Consider the following 13640-nt stretch of genomic DNA (forward strand, 5'->3'; position numbering starts at 1 on the left):
GTGGTTACACTGGACACATCATGTAGTTGGTAAGTGGACAAAGTCCAGGCATGGACAGCTGTCACTCTGGTAACCTGGCCTTTTGCCATCTGGTTGGCTCTGCCCTTGTCCATTCCATATCTGCATTCTCTCCTTCTATACCCTCCCTCATTCTGCACCTCCCAAGCTGCCTGTGCCTGTGGCAAGGCCACACCCTGCTCAGGGTAGTTTTCCAGGGGGCTTAGGCTACAGGGTCCACGCCTGTCCTCTGGAATGCTTCTCTGTCACACAGGATGCTACCCAGATCAGACACCCTTGAATCTCCATCGGTCACAAGCATGACTGTACGTCCCCTCTCCATGTGAGCTCTGAGGCAGGAGCTGCCACCGAGAACGTCCCAGGCCCGGGACCTCACCACCTGTTGGGGTGACACTCCTGCTTGTCTTTTGGCATGTTCCCACCCACAAGGCATAGCGAGGTGAAGGTGGGTTTGGGCTTCCTTTCACCTCCGTCTCCTCCTGCCTCTGGCCCCCCCTGAACTTCAGCCTCACAAGGCAGATTTGTAACTCCTCCAGATGCTGGGGAGTCAGGTGGAAAAGTCCTAGGGAAGGGCGAGGCCTCAGGTTCACAGTCCTGGACCTTTTAAAGGCCTCTTTCCTCCTCACCGCCTTTGACTACTGACTGGACTTTTCCTCACTTTGAATTTCCTTCAGCCAACGGAAGCTCCCTGCTTGTTGAAAGCAAACAGTGCCCTGGGGGATGAAAGGAACAGCCAGTGTTGGGAGAGCAGGGCAACTTCTCCATAAATCTGTGGGGGAAGAGGCTCATCAAAGCCAAAGTCCTCGGGGTCTATCGCAGTCATAGTTGCCCGGTTTAACAGGCAGGGATCTCCTTAAAGGATAAGTGTGCTACTTAGGGGACAGAGCTGGACCCAGTGATAACGAACTAATTAAGAGGCCAGTTCTGTGAGCATAGTCAGCCTGCAGTGGGTCCAATGCCCCGCTTTCTTGGGCAGTTTTTCTTAAGCAGAGAAGCCATTCAGGGCGTTTGTTTTACTTCTGAACAGGAAAGCAGCAGAAAGCTTTGACCTGGCTTCAGACCAGACCTGTTCTTCGTCTCCTGTCAAGTCAGCGGGTAAGGGTACACTGCCACTCCAGTCTCCAAGGCACGGGGAAGCAGAGCTAAGCCATGCCCTGCACGAAGGGGATTGGCTCTTCATTGGTGGGAGTTGTCTTTCTTTTTTGTTTTCAAGACAGGGTTTCTCTATGTAGTTTTGGTGCCTGTCCTGGATCTCACTCTGTAGACCAGGCTGGCCTCAAACTCACAGAGATCCGCCTGCCTCTGCCTCCCGAGTGCTGGGATTAAAGGCGTGCGCCACCACTGCCCAGGGGAGTTTTCTTCTTTGGATTCTACAGCTCAGTTCTGGGATCCCTGAAGGACATCTGGATAATCCATCAGAAGGCCCAGGACCTTTGCACTGCTCACCCTCAAACCAACCACTCCTACAGGCCCCTCCCTTGTTCAATAACTCATTCTTTCTTACTAGAGTTGAGCCAAAGATGAAACACAACCGCCTTGGGCTCCAATCCCAGCTCTACCATGTCCCATCCCTGTATCCCTTTGGACCTTCAGTATAGCTGTCAGTTAAAAGGGGGATAGCATTGCTGATTCGTGTTATAGTTGATATAAATAAAAAATATGCTACCTAAAACTGTCACACCATGGGAGCTTAGGATTGTCTGTCCAGAAGCAAGGTGTAGGGTGTGTATCTCAAAGCTGGGTTTACATGCTTTTCATTCACTGACCCTAGCTAGAGCAAATATAGGATGAACAGCCTTTGCTGCTTTCTCTGACTGATGTAAGTAGCCCCTCGTGTGTGTGTGTGTGTGTGTGTGTGTGTGTGTGTGTGTGTGTGTGTGTGAATGCAGGGTATATGCAGGTAGAATATATGAACACATGTATGTAGGCATGTGTGAATGCCTGTACATGTCGAGGCTAGAGGAAGTCAGGTATCTTACCTGCTCTATGCTCTCCGCCTCCCTCAGGGTCTCCCACTGACCCTGGAGCTAGGCTGGTGGTCCACAAGTCCCTGTGACCCTCTCTGCTTGCCGGGGTTACAGGCCTGTGCAGGCACACTCAGCTTTCGGTCCTTGCATGGCAAATACTTACCCACTGTGCCACCCTTCCCTTTTTTCTTTTTAATGACCTGGTCCCATCCACCAATTATCTGCCTTCCTAACTTTATATGCAGCCTCATTTCCACCAGCAATGAGAAGGCAGACAGAGGAGCCTCACAGGAAATGCTCTGGATATGACGTTAGGAACCCTAGATCAAACACAAACCCTGCTGCCCCTTAGCTGTGAGATGGACGTCTGGTCTCTTGCCCCACATCTGTAAAATTAGGCCTGTTTTCCAGTTCTAACATCTTCGATGATTTTATGAACTCTGGCCAACTTGGAAAGTTTCTTCACTTCAGGCAAAGACTGCGGATGCGTAGTCTAAAGGCATGTCATGAAATACACTCCATTACACTCTGAAAACAGAAAGGGCGAAACCTTCACTCCGGGGCAGGCAGAACATCTGCTGCCTTCCACGAACAATCCTTATCTCACATTTCAAGGCAGAACTGACTTTAAAATTGTCCCTCAGTGGTGCTGGCACAGTTGATAAGGGGCTTGCTCTGCAAGCATGAGGAACTACCTGAGGTTAGTCCTCAGCCCCCATGTAAAAAGCCTGGACGTGGCGGTGAGCACCTGTCATCCCAGCATTGGGGATGTGGAGGCTGGAGGATCCTCGGGGGCTAGGTGGGCAGCCAGTCTGGCCAAATTGTTGAGCTCCAGGTTCAGTGAGAGACCCTGTCTCCTGTCTCAAAGGATAAGGTGGAGAGAAATGGAGGGAAATACCTGACATTGACCTCTACACACACCTGTACATACATGTACACACATATGTGAACACACACACACACACACACACACACACACACACACACACACACACACACGCTCCTCAGTCATTCAGAGGAAAGCTGCAAGGCTTGAATACCTCTCCTCTCCTGGGAAGTCTCCGACATTCTTTTTTTTTTTTTTTTTTTTTTTTTTTGGTTTTTCGAGACAGAGTTTCTCTGTGTAGCTTTGCGCCTTTTCCTGGAACTCACTTGGTAGCCCAGGCTGGCCTTGAACTCACAGAGATCCACCTGGCTCTGCCTCCCGAGTGCTGGGATTAAAGGCGTGCGCCACCACCGCCCGGCTTCTCCGACATTCTTGTTCTGTGACATTCCAAGTGAGAAAGGAAAGACAGCTTTAAGGCTCACACTAGTGAGACCAACAAAAATCCCTCCAGCAAATCCAGGAAAATCCAGAGTTCTGAAGACTCACGGGGGTGAGGGGGTAGGGGGGAATCTCACCTGTGGGCTCTGTCAGCTTCCTCCACTGAGGGGTAACATCTGACTTGAACATCCTTGTGGTGGCAACGCCCCCTACTTCACGCTCCTTAAAGGTGCCTGGCAGCAAGTGTTTGTGGAATGAGTCCACAAAGAGGCCTGGGGACTAAAATGACAAATTACACATCTCTTTTTGAGTTGGAGGTGGGGGAAGAATGAGAGAATTCTGCTTCCGGGATCTCTGCCCCTTGCCGCTGTTCCGTGTCTGATCCCCCATCCTCCCCTTTAAAGTATGGAAACCATTTAGTGGAGACAGATGATTTCCTAGGCCTGGTACTGGGATTACCCGGAATAAATCACTTCCTCCTCTGCCCCTGGGGGAATCTGTCTCTTGCTCGGGTTGTAATTCAAACATTCTGCCTCCACTGAGCTGAGACACGAGGATTAAGGATGGAGTGCGCCTGGGCTGATGGGAATAAGCACCAAGAGTTATGAGCAGAGAACAGACAGGATGAAGAGGTATCTGCAGTGACATAATCCCTGTCTCCAACAAGCCTGTCCCCAGGGCTCAGAGAGTATTTTCTCACTTCTCTAAACCTAGAGACTTATCTAAACCAAAATATAAAAATATCAAAAATACCACTCTACTACAGAGACTTCTGTTTACATGTAACTTTCTGGGAATCTATCTCCTGAGTGAGTGTCACTTCCCTTCTGAAAAGAGATTATTATCCCTTAGTTATTTTGTAACGAAGATCGGGACTTGTGGTTTGGATACATACAGGAGTACAAGCAGCCTCCCTTGGGAGACAACAAATGTGAAAAGAATTAAAGATTAAAAAAAAAATTATGTGTATGTGTGTGTGCCTGTGTGAATTTATGTGCACCATGTGTGTGCAGATGCCACAGAGGCTGGTGTGGTCAGGGGAGGGCTCAGATTCCCTGAGCTGCAGTCAGGTGGTTGTGAGCTGCTGTATAGGTGCTGGGAACTGAACTCGGATCCTCTGCAAGAGCAGCGTTCATTCTTAACTGCTGAGTCATCTCTCTGGCCCACAACCAACTTTTATTTCTGTAACATCAGATAGTAAATATTTTTGGCTTTGTGAGTAATAAGGTGTCTGTCATGAGTGCTCCCATCTCTGTCTGCAGAGCATTAAAGCAGCTAGAGCTATTAATGAATAAATGCATTGCAATAAATCTTCATTTATTTAAACACTGAAACCAGAAGTTAGCATAATTTTATATCATAAATGACTATTTATGATAGTCTATTTATTGTCATAATAAATAATAAATTTATTTTTTGATATTTATGATAATAAATAACTATTATCATAAATGACTATTCCTATTATTTTGTGTACACACACACACACACACACACACACACACACACACACACACACACGCCAGAGGAAGATAATTGGTGTCTTTCTCTATGCTTCTTCTTATTACCTAGAGACAGGGTCTCTCCCTGAACAGGAAGCTTACATTTCAGCTAGGCTAGCTGGCCAGGAAACTCCCAGGATCCACCCATCTCTCTGTCCTACAATCCTAGGGTTACAGGTACATGCAGCCACACCTGGCTTTTTTACAGGGGAGCTCTGGATCCAAACTCAGGTTCTCATGCTTGCACAACAGGTGTTCTTACCCACTGAGCCATCTCTCAGCCCATGAACTATTATTCTCATTTGAGTCCCCCCCTCACCTCAACCATTTTAAACATTTCAAAGCCATTCTTTGCTCTCAGATGGTACAAAAATAGGTGACAGTCTGAATTTTCCCCTAGACCATAGTCTACCAAACTTTGGTTTAGATGGTTCCATGAGGAGAGACTATAAAAGGGTAAAATTTAGTTTCTTATGTGGATAACCTTTCCCTGGTAACACTGGCATCTTAATAAGACAATAAAAGCCAAAGGAGCCGGGCGGTGGTGGCGCACGCCTTTAATCCCAGCACTTGGGAGGCAGAGCCAGGTGGATCTCTGTGAGTTCGAGGCCAGCCTGGGCTACCAAGTGAGTCCCAGGAAAGGCGCAAAGCTACACAGAGAAACCCTGTCTCAAAAAACCAAAAAAAAAAAAAAAAAAAAAAAAAAAAAAAAAGCCAAAGGAACAAATTATTAATAGAGGTCCCTCAAGATTAAGGGGGTGCTGATGAGAGACAGTTCAGTGGGTAAAGGCACCTGCCTCCAGGCCTGATGACCTGAGAACCACCTCCAGGACCAGTTCCAGCAAATTATCCTCCAACCTCCATCTACATATTGAGCACATGTACACATACACACATGCACACATGCACACATGCACACAAGCACACACAGGAGAGAGAGAGAGAAAGATGGGGTAGGGACGGTGAGAGAATCAAACAAATATTATTTTAAAACTTTTTAAAAAGGAGAGTAAGGGAAAACTATCTTGTTCAAGTCCTCCATTTACTCTCTCTCTCTCTCTGTCTCTCTCTGTCTCTCTGTCTCTCTCTCTCTCTTCCTTCCTTCCTTTCTTTTTTTCCAAGACAGAGTTTCTCTGCGTAGCTCTGGCTGTCCTGAAACTTGCTCTGTAGACCAGGCTGGCCTCGAACTCACAGAGATCCACCTGCCTCTGCCTCCCCAGTGCTGGGATAAAGGTGTGAGCCACTGTGGCCTGGCTATCACTTGGTATGTCATAAACTACCACTAACTTTTCCTTCAGGTAGGGGATGGTCCCTCTTTATCAAACTGAACAGACTTCCATTGGCTCTGACTGCATTTCAGGGACACACTGAGTCCACAGATGACAAAACACCAGCGCCTGCCCTCGGAGAGGGGCAGCTGTTACAAAGGACCATCCTGTGGCAGTCAGCTTCCTTTTGCTATGTAACAGAGAGCTGAAGATAATCACATACGTTATAAATAGCAAAGGTTCATTTGGGCTCAGAATTTTAGGGATTTTCTGTCCTTGACTGGTTAGCTCTGTTCCTTTTGGGCTTGTGGGGCAAGGTAGTAACATCATGGTGGCAGCAGATGGCAAAATAAAATCTTAGCATCAGGAAGCAAAAGAGGGAATAAGAAGGAGCCAGGGGCTCACTGAGGGCATGCTCCAATGACCTGAAGACCTCTCACGAGGCCCCACCCCCTAAGCAGTCCACGACCTCCCAATACTACCACGCTTTGACATGGGCCTTTGGAGGACACTCAAGATCCAAACAGTAGCCAGCCCTTTTCATGCAATAATGGGGTTCTTCAGTTTGCCAAACAAGCATTTCTGAAGGATGTACTCTTGGCCAGGCAAATGGGTTAGATGTTCTGCATTCCAAGGACACTGAATTCTAAACATTCTAAGGTAATTGGATTCTAAGGATGCTTAAGGTTAGGTTAGCAAGTCCCTTCTATTACTTTGCTCTGAACGTATTTGCTAACACTGAGGCACAGACAGTGTGGGTGAATGGCCCAGATGACCAAAGTGTGGTTACAATCAGAGGAGGAAGCAAAACTTCCCCCAGTACTCGGATGACATGTGCGTATCGCCATGCTTAGCTTTATTTGTTTACTTTTTCACGTGGGTTCTGGAGATCAAACTCAGGTCCTCATGCTTGAATGGCAAGCACCTTACTGAGTCACCTCCTATTTCACAATCTTTTTTTTTCAATCATTGTTTGAGATGTTCTTTTTTTTTTTTTTTTTTTTGCCAATGTACTTACTACAAAGCCATATAAGATAATTCCGCTCTGGGGTGGTGAATCGATCTGTTGCTCCCTTTAATGGCAGCCGAGGCTGAGGTCTGTGTTCCTCTGGCTCTCTGGAAATGGCGATATCCTGGCTTGCTTGCTGTTCCTGTCACAAAACACTGACCCAAAGCAGCTTGCCTGGGAAACCAATTTGGCTTTCCTTTATCGGCCATCATCAAGAGAAGCCCGGGCAGGTGCTCAAGGCAGGAACTGGAGCAGAAACCAGGGAGGAACCCCACTTTTCTGGCTCACTTCCCACCGTCTGCTCAACTTGCTTTCTTATACCACCCATGACCACTTGCCCAGGGGTGGTATTGCCCACGGTGGTGGGCTGGGCCCTCCCACATCAGCCAAAAAATCCAGCCAGTTCCCCACAGACATGCCCTCAGTGCAAGCTGATGGAGGTCACTCCTCAGCTGAGGCTCTCGCTTTCTGGGTGACTTTAATTTATCAAATGGACAAAAACCAAGCCGCACAGGCAGCGGCGGCCCTCCATGTAGGCAGCCGGGGGTGTGCACCGTCGTTAGAAGAGGTCGGGGCGGCGGTACACTCATGTAGTTATTGTCCTAAGGATTTCTAAAGTGCCTCCTCTCCCATGCTCGGGCTCTCAGTCAAGGATGTAATTGAAGCCTTAGGACAATAGAGTGTGAAAGGAAAGATGTCCCCTGGTGTCAGATAGCCTGGCCAGGCAGACCAAAAAGTACAATGCAGATACTTGGCTTTAAGTCTTGTGCTGGCTGGGGGGTGGGGGGTGGGAGGTGTTGGGGGGGCATAGCCTGCCCTATACCAGAAATACTTTGCAGGCAAAAAAAAAAAAAAAAAGGCCACAGATAGCTACGAAGCTCAAGGTTCTGCCTGAGCACAACCTGAGAACAGCCTGTTAACCCCACTGTTTACAGGCTAAAGACGTAGAAGAGGCAGAAGCTGCAGCCATACCTGGAACCATCAGGCCGCTGAGGATTTCAGCAAAGGAGCAGAGGCTACCATTATCTTCAGTCAGCATTCTAAGTGCCTCAGGTAAATGTCTAGTGTCCGAGCAGGCAGGAGAGCTGGGTTTTCGGAGAGTCATTAGGAAGTTGCAAGGAAACCTAACCCTGAAGGCAAACCCCCATCATGCCCTAGGAGAGACACCGGAGCTAGGCACTGTCTTTTGGATGCTGCAGGGGAAGGTGGCTCTTCCTCGAGTTGCTGACCGTCCAGTCACTTGGGGGTCACTCAAGCTCCTCCTGTCCCTCCTGCAGTGGGGCTGTCTGTGCTGTTCACTAACCTGGCCTTCCGGCCTGAAGGGCAGGCAGTGAAGCCCTTGTTGCCTTGTGAGTTTAGGGGGAAGATAAAAATTAGCTGCAGGGCTGACAGGCCTCTGCCCTGACGCAACCTGGTGGATCGCCCTGAAGAAATGACCATCAGTGGCATCTGTGCGGGTAAGTAGGGAAGAGGTGAGGAGCACCTTTTTCTTTGAGGTCTGAGGAGGATGATTTTGATGGCTGATGACAGCGATACAAGTTGTGACTCTGTTTCTGTGACAGCCCCGGAAAGCTTTCCATCACCGAGCCTGTTGTGTTGGGCACGCACTTAACCACGTCCAGAACTTTAGGGGGCAAGTAGGGTTATATCATTATTATCCTCCCCCACTGCAAAGTGGGGGAGATACCTAGAAAAGTCGCTTACTGAAGGACACACAGTAAGGGACAGAGGTGACTCAAATTCTGGTCTTACTTCAAGGTCTGGCTTTTTGCTTATATTCTGTGCTATCTTTTTAGGAGCATGGTTTACATTCCTTGTGGCTGCTTCCTCCCTCTGTCTCTGTTTGTTCCCTGGTAGTAAGGATCCTCCCCCAAATAAGGCCCTTGTCTGAGCCCAGTACAGCTTTTCGTCAACTCTGGGTTTAGACAAGAGATACAGGGTAGAATGGGTGGACTCAGCGGACATATGGCTTAAAAATCAAGTTTTGTTGGGCATGGAGCCGAGGAGACAAGGAAGGCAATGGAAAGAACATGGGAAGCTACAGATCTTTTTTTTTTTTTAAATTTGGTCATTTTTATAAAATTATTTTCTTTCTTGGGCCGGGTGGTGGTGGCACACGCCTTTAATCCCAGCAGAACCAGGCAGATCTCTGTGAGTTCTAGGCCAGCCTGGTCTACAGAGTGAAATCCAGGACAGGCACCAAAACTACACAGAGAAACCCTGTCTTGAAAAACCAAAAAAAAAAAAAGTCTTTCTCATTCTGCATTCAAAGTTCATGTATAGTAGATGTGAGCCTTTTCTTTTTTTTTTTTTTTTTTCTTTTTTTTAATTTTGGGCATCAAATTCAGGGCCTTGGACAAGTTAGGCAAGAACTATGTCCACATTTCCAGTCTGCAGAACTACACTTCTTAGAGGCCTCTATCCCAACCAGTTTGCAATAAGTGCTTTGTTTCTTTTATAAGACCCCAAGCTTGGCAATAAAAATTGTGATGCTCAATCTAGACCAGAGCAGGAACCACTATACAGTCAAAGAAAATGCTTAATGTCGTATCTTGGCTGTGTCCACACTTAAAAGTAACAGTTTTTCTCTTTCTATGTGTGTGAACACGTGTGTATATGTGTGTGTATGCATGCTCGTGTGTACTTCACCGCGCGCGTGTGTGTGTGTGTGTGTGTGTGTGTGTGTGTGTGTGTGTGTGTGTGTGTGTGTGTGTGCTTTGGGAATGCTCCATATTCCTTTCCCCAGGTTTGAGTTTTGGGAATCTGAATTTGGTTCCTCACAATTGTGTGGCCGAGACTTTAGCAGCTGAGCCATCTCCCCAGCCTTTCTTTCTTTCTTTCTTTCTTTCTTTCTTTCTTTCTTTCTTTCTTTCTTTCTTTCTTTCTTTCTTTCTTTCTTTCTTTCTTTCTTTTTCTTTCTTTCTTTTTCTTTCTTTCTCTCTTTCTTTCTTTCTTTCTTTCTTTCTTTCTTTCTTTCTTTTTAAGTGTATATTTTCACTTTCCACAAGTCAGATAATATTCACATTACAAAGAATCTCAAATCACTCCTAGTTGAGAGCAAAACACACACACACACACACACACACACATACACACACACAAAACCACACACACTGAGGAAGCAGAAGTAGGAGGGTGAAGAAGAGTTCACACTCATCTGCACCTACATAATCAAGTCTGAGGGCTGGCTTAGGCAGGCAGAGGCACAGACAGACCTTCAAACCCAGCATGTGGGAGGTGGAGGCAGGTAGGTCTCTGTGGACTACACTGAGAGGTCCAGGTCAGCCAGGGCTATAGAGTGAGATGCTCTTCCTCTCCCTCTCTCCCTTTCTCCCTCCCTCCCTCCCCTCTCTCTCATCTCTTCTCTCTCTCTCTCTCTCTCTCTCTCTCTCTCTCTCTCACACACACACACACACACACACACACACACACACACACGGGTTGAGATTATAGACAGATATTTCTTCCTGTACAGATTTTTCTCTGTTGATTTATAATGCTTTGTAACAAAAATAAAAAGAACAAGAGAAAAAGAAAGAAAATCAGGGAACTATAATTAAATGGTGGCTTTTACCTTCGGTGCACGTTTGGTTTATTTACCTGGCAACCCTGTATCTGTGGCAAACAACTTTATATTTGCACTAGCAAATTGCTGCCTAAAATTTGCATATCCCTTTACATATGCAATAGACATCTATTGCTGTTATACAAATTGGAATTAATTCTTCAGGTTGAGCTCTTTTTCATCCAATATCAAGTATCTGTGTACATCAGTAATGCTTTTTTTCCCCTTGGGTGGGAATCAGAACTAAAAAAACAAAGGGCAAGCTCCTGCCCCATCTCAGTAGCTCACACAAACACAGGAATGAAACGCAGTTCTCTCTTGCACACTGACCTACTTCTCATCTCTCAGGGAAGGGTGGAAAATAGATTATCTGGAGACGCCCAAAGCTGCTAACCTGTCAGGGAGGCTCTGAACTTGGCTGAGGAAACTCAAGCATAGCAAGTCAATGAATTCTCTACTATGAGACTCGGCACTGAGCAGCAGTGCTGGACCATTGGCAGCTTCCCTGGGACCCATGAACATTGATGGACATCTCAACCATTCACCTTTCTGATTCCTTCCAGAACTTCCAATGTATCTGAAAGCTAACCTCAGAGTCCCTAAGGATTCCAGGGTCTTATGTGTCCTAGGCTGGTCTTGAACTCCCTATATTGTAGACGGATTTTTCCAACTCACAAATAATGACACAGAGACCTATTATTAATTATGAAAGCTTGGCCTTAGCTTAGATTTGTTCCTAACTAGTTCTTATAACTTAACCCATATTTTTAAATCTATGTTCCTTGGTGTGGTTGATACCTCATCTCCCTGTACTGCCCATCCTGCTACCTCCATGCTGACTGGTGACTCTGCTTTTCCTTTTCCCAGAGATCTTTCTCTCTTCCCGGAAGTCCCGCCTATCCTCTCCTGCCTAGTTATTGGCCATTCAGCTTTTGATTACACCAATCACAGCAACACATCTTCACACAGGGTACAAATGTCCCACAACACAATCCAGTTGAGGATGATCTTGAGCTCATGATCTTCCTGTCTCCACCTCCAGGTGCTGTGATTACAGGAGTGTGCCACTCTATCTAGTTATATGATGCCGAAGCTTGAACCCAGGGCCTTGCACATGCTAGCCTAACACTCTACAAATGGATCCACATCCTCAAGTTTATGTAATTATTATTTTTAGTTTTCTTTTCTTTTTTGGGGGGTGGTGGTGGTGGGGGGGGTTTCAAGACAGGGTTTCTCTGTGTAATTTTGGTGCCTGTCCTGGATCTCGCTCTGTAGACCAGGCTGGCCTCGAACTCACAGAGATCCATCCGGCTCTGCCTCCCCAGTGCTGGGATTAAAGGCGTGTGCCACCACGGCCTGGCTGAGAGGAAACTTTAAGTGAGTCTGGCAGGGGATAGAAAGCCACAATAAGGACAGGACAACAACAAGACAAAACAAGGAACCCTTGGTGGGTGGAGCAAGCGGTAACACAGCACTTATGAGCTAGAAAAACTCGTGCTTCGAAGGTTTGGAATTCGAGGGTGAGTCCTGACCTGCCCATGGCCAGAGCACCTTTGAGAAAATTATATACAGCATGATCAAGAAAGCCCTTTTTACTGCTTTTCGGTAGGTAAACTCTTCCCGGAAGGGGACATGTCTGTCTTTGATGTATGCCTGCATCATTTACTCTCAACCGCTGTGTAATCAGACCTCTCTCTATGTGCATTCATCAGTGGCTTCCTCTGTCTTCCTTAGGCTCCTGGAGGGAAGAAGTCCATCTTATACTTTTTCTGCATCGTCTACATCATCTTTTTTTTTGGGGGGGGGGGGGAGCGTGTTGAGACAGGGTTTCTCTGTGTAGCCCTGGCTGTCCTCGAACTTGCTCTGTACATCAGGCTGGCCTCAAACTCACAGAGATCCACCTACCTCTGCCTCCTGAGTGCTGGGATTAAAGGTGCACACCATTATCGCCCCAGCCTATTTCTGCATCATCTTATAGTTTCCAGTCTAACATGGGGGATCCCATGGCTAAACGGGAGCAGGACTTGATTCTTTGTTGTTTAGGCCAAATTATGCAGCTTAATTCCATATATACTCCCCGTGTAATAGCAGACAACATTGGAGCCCTTTTTATGCCTACGTGAGCAGAACGAGAGATTACAGTAAGGAAGGTATGTGTGTGTGTGTTTGTGCGTGCACACACGCATGCCCTTCTCTACCACTCTCCATCTTTACTTTTATGAGACAGGCTCTGCCACTGAACCTGGAGCTCACTGATTTAGCCAGACTGGTTGGCCAGTGAGCTCCCTGGATCCTCCTGCACCCACCTCCCTAGCGCTGGGTACAGGCACACACTGCACCCTGCTTTTTACCTGAGTGCTGAGGACCCAGACACTTCATCCACTGGTCATCTCCCCTGCAGCTTCTTTACACTTACTACATTCCTGTTTCTGCTCAGACTCTTCTTCGTTCCTTTGGAATTTTTTATGAACGGGTTAGACTGACAGGAAAAGAACACAATGGTGGCCTCCACGCTGGTCATGCCAGCCATATGTTAGATTTGCCTGACTCGGGGTTCCCAGGATGTAGACCCTCCAGCTCCCAGTGGAGCCAGCCTGTTCCTCAGAACAAAACTCCTGCCTCCCCATACTGATTTCCGATTTCCACATCTAGGAAGGTCACTCTGGACTTCAGCAACAGGCTGAAAGGATTCTTGTAAGCTCAGTGTTGGGCTCACTTTGGGTAGCAATGTCCTTAGCTAGTAACTCCTTGGGGATTGTTTAACTGTGAACTATAGCTTTCATAGAGGCAGTAAGCTGGAGATGAAGCTGGTGTGGGCTGTGATCAGCACAACAAAACGAGGCTCACTGGGAGGTGGAGGGGCTCTATTACTCTATTGAAGGCACTTGGGGCTTCAATGCTTGATCTACGAATCTAAACAAAAGTTCCACTGGGAAGGTAGCATTCTAAATCAAGACTGAGTTGAAAATAAATTAGAAGCCATTGTCATGGGTTGCTCTTCAGGCAGTTCTTACCAGTCATCAGCTTTCATCTGGATCCAGTGGACC

This window comes from Peromyscus californicus, unplaced genomic scaffold (genome assembly GCF_007827085.1).
Source record: "Peromyscus californicus insignis strain IS unplaced genomic scaffold, ASM782708v3 Scaffold_11__1_contigs__length_118956290, whole genome shotgun sequence".
Lineage (NCBI taxonomy): Eukaryota > Metazoa > Chordata > Mammalia > Rodentia > Cricetidae > Peromyscus > Peromyscus californicus.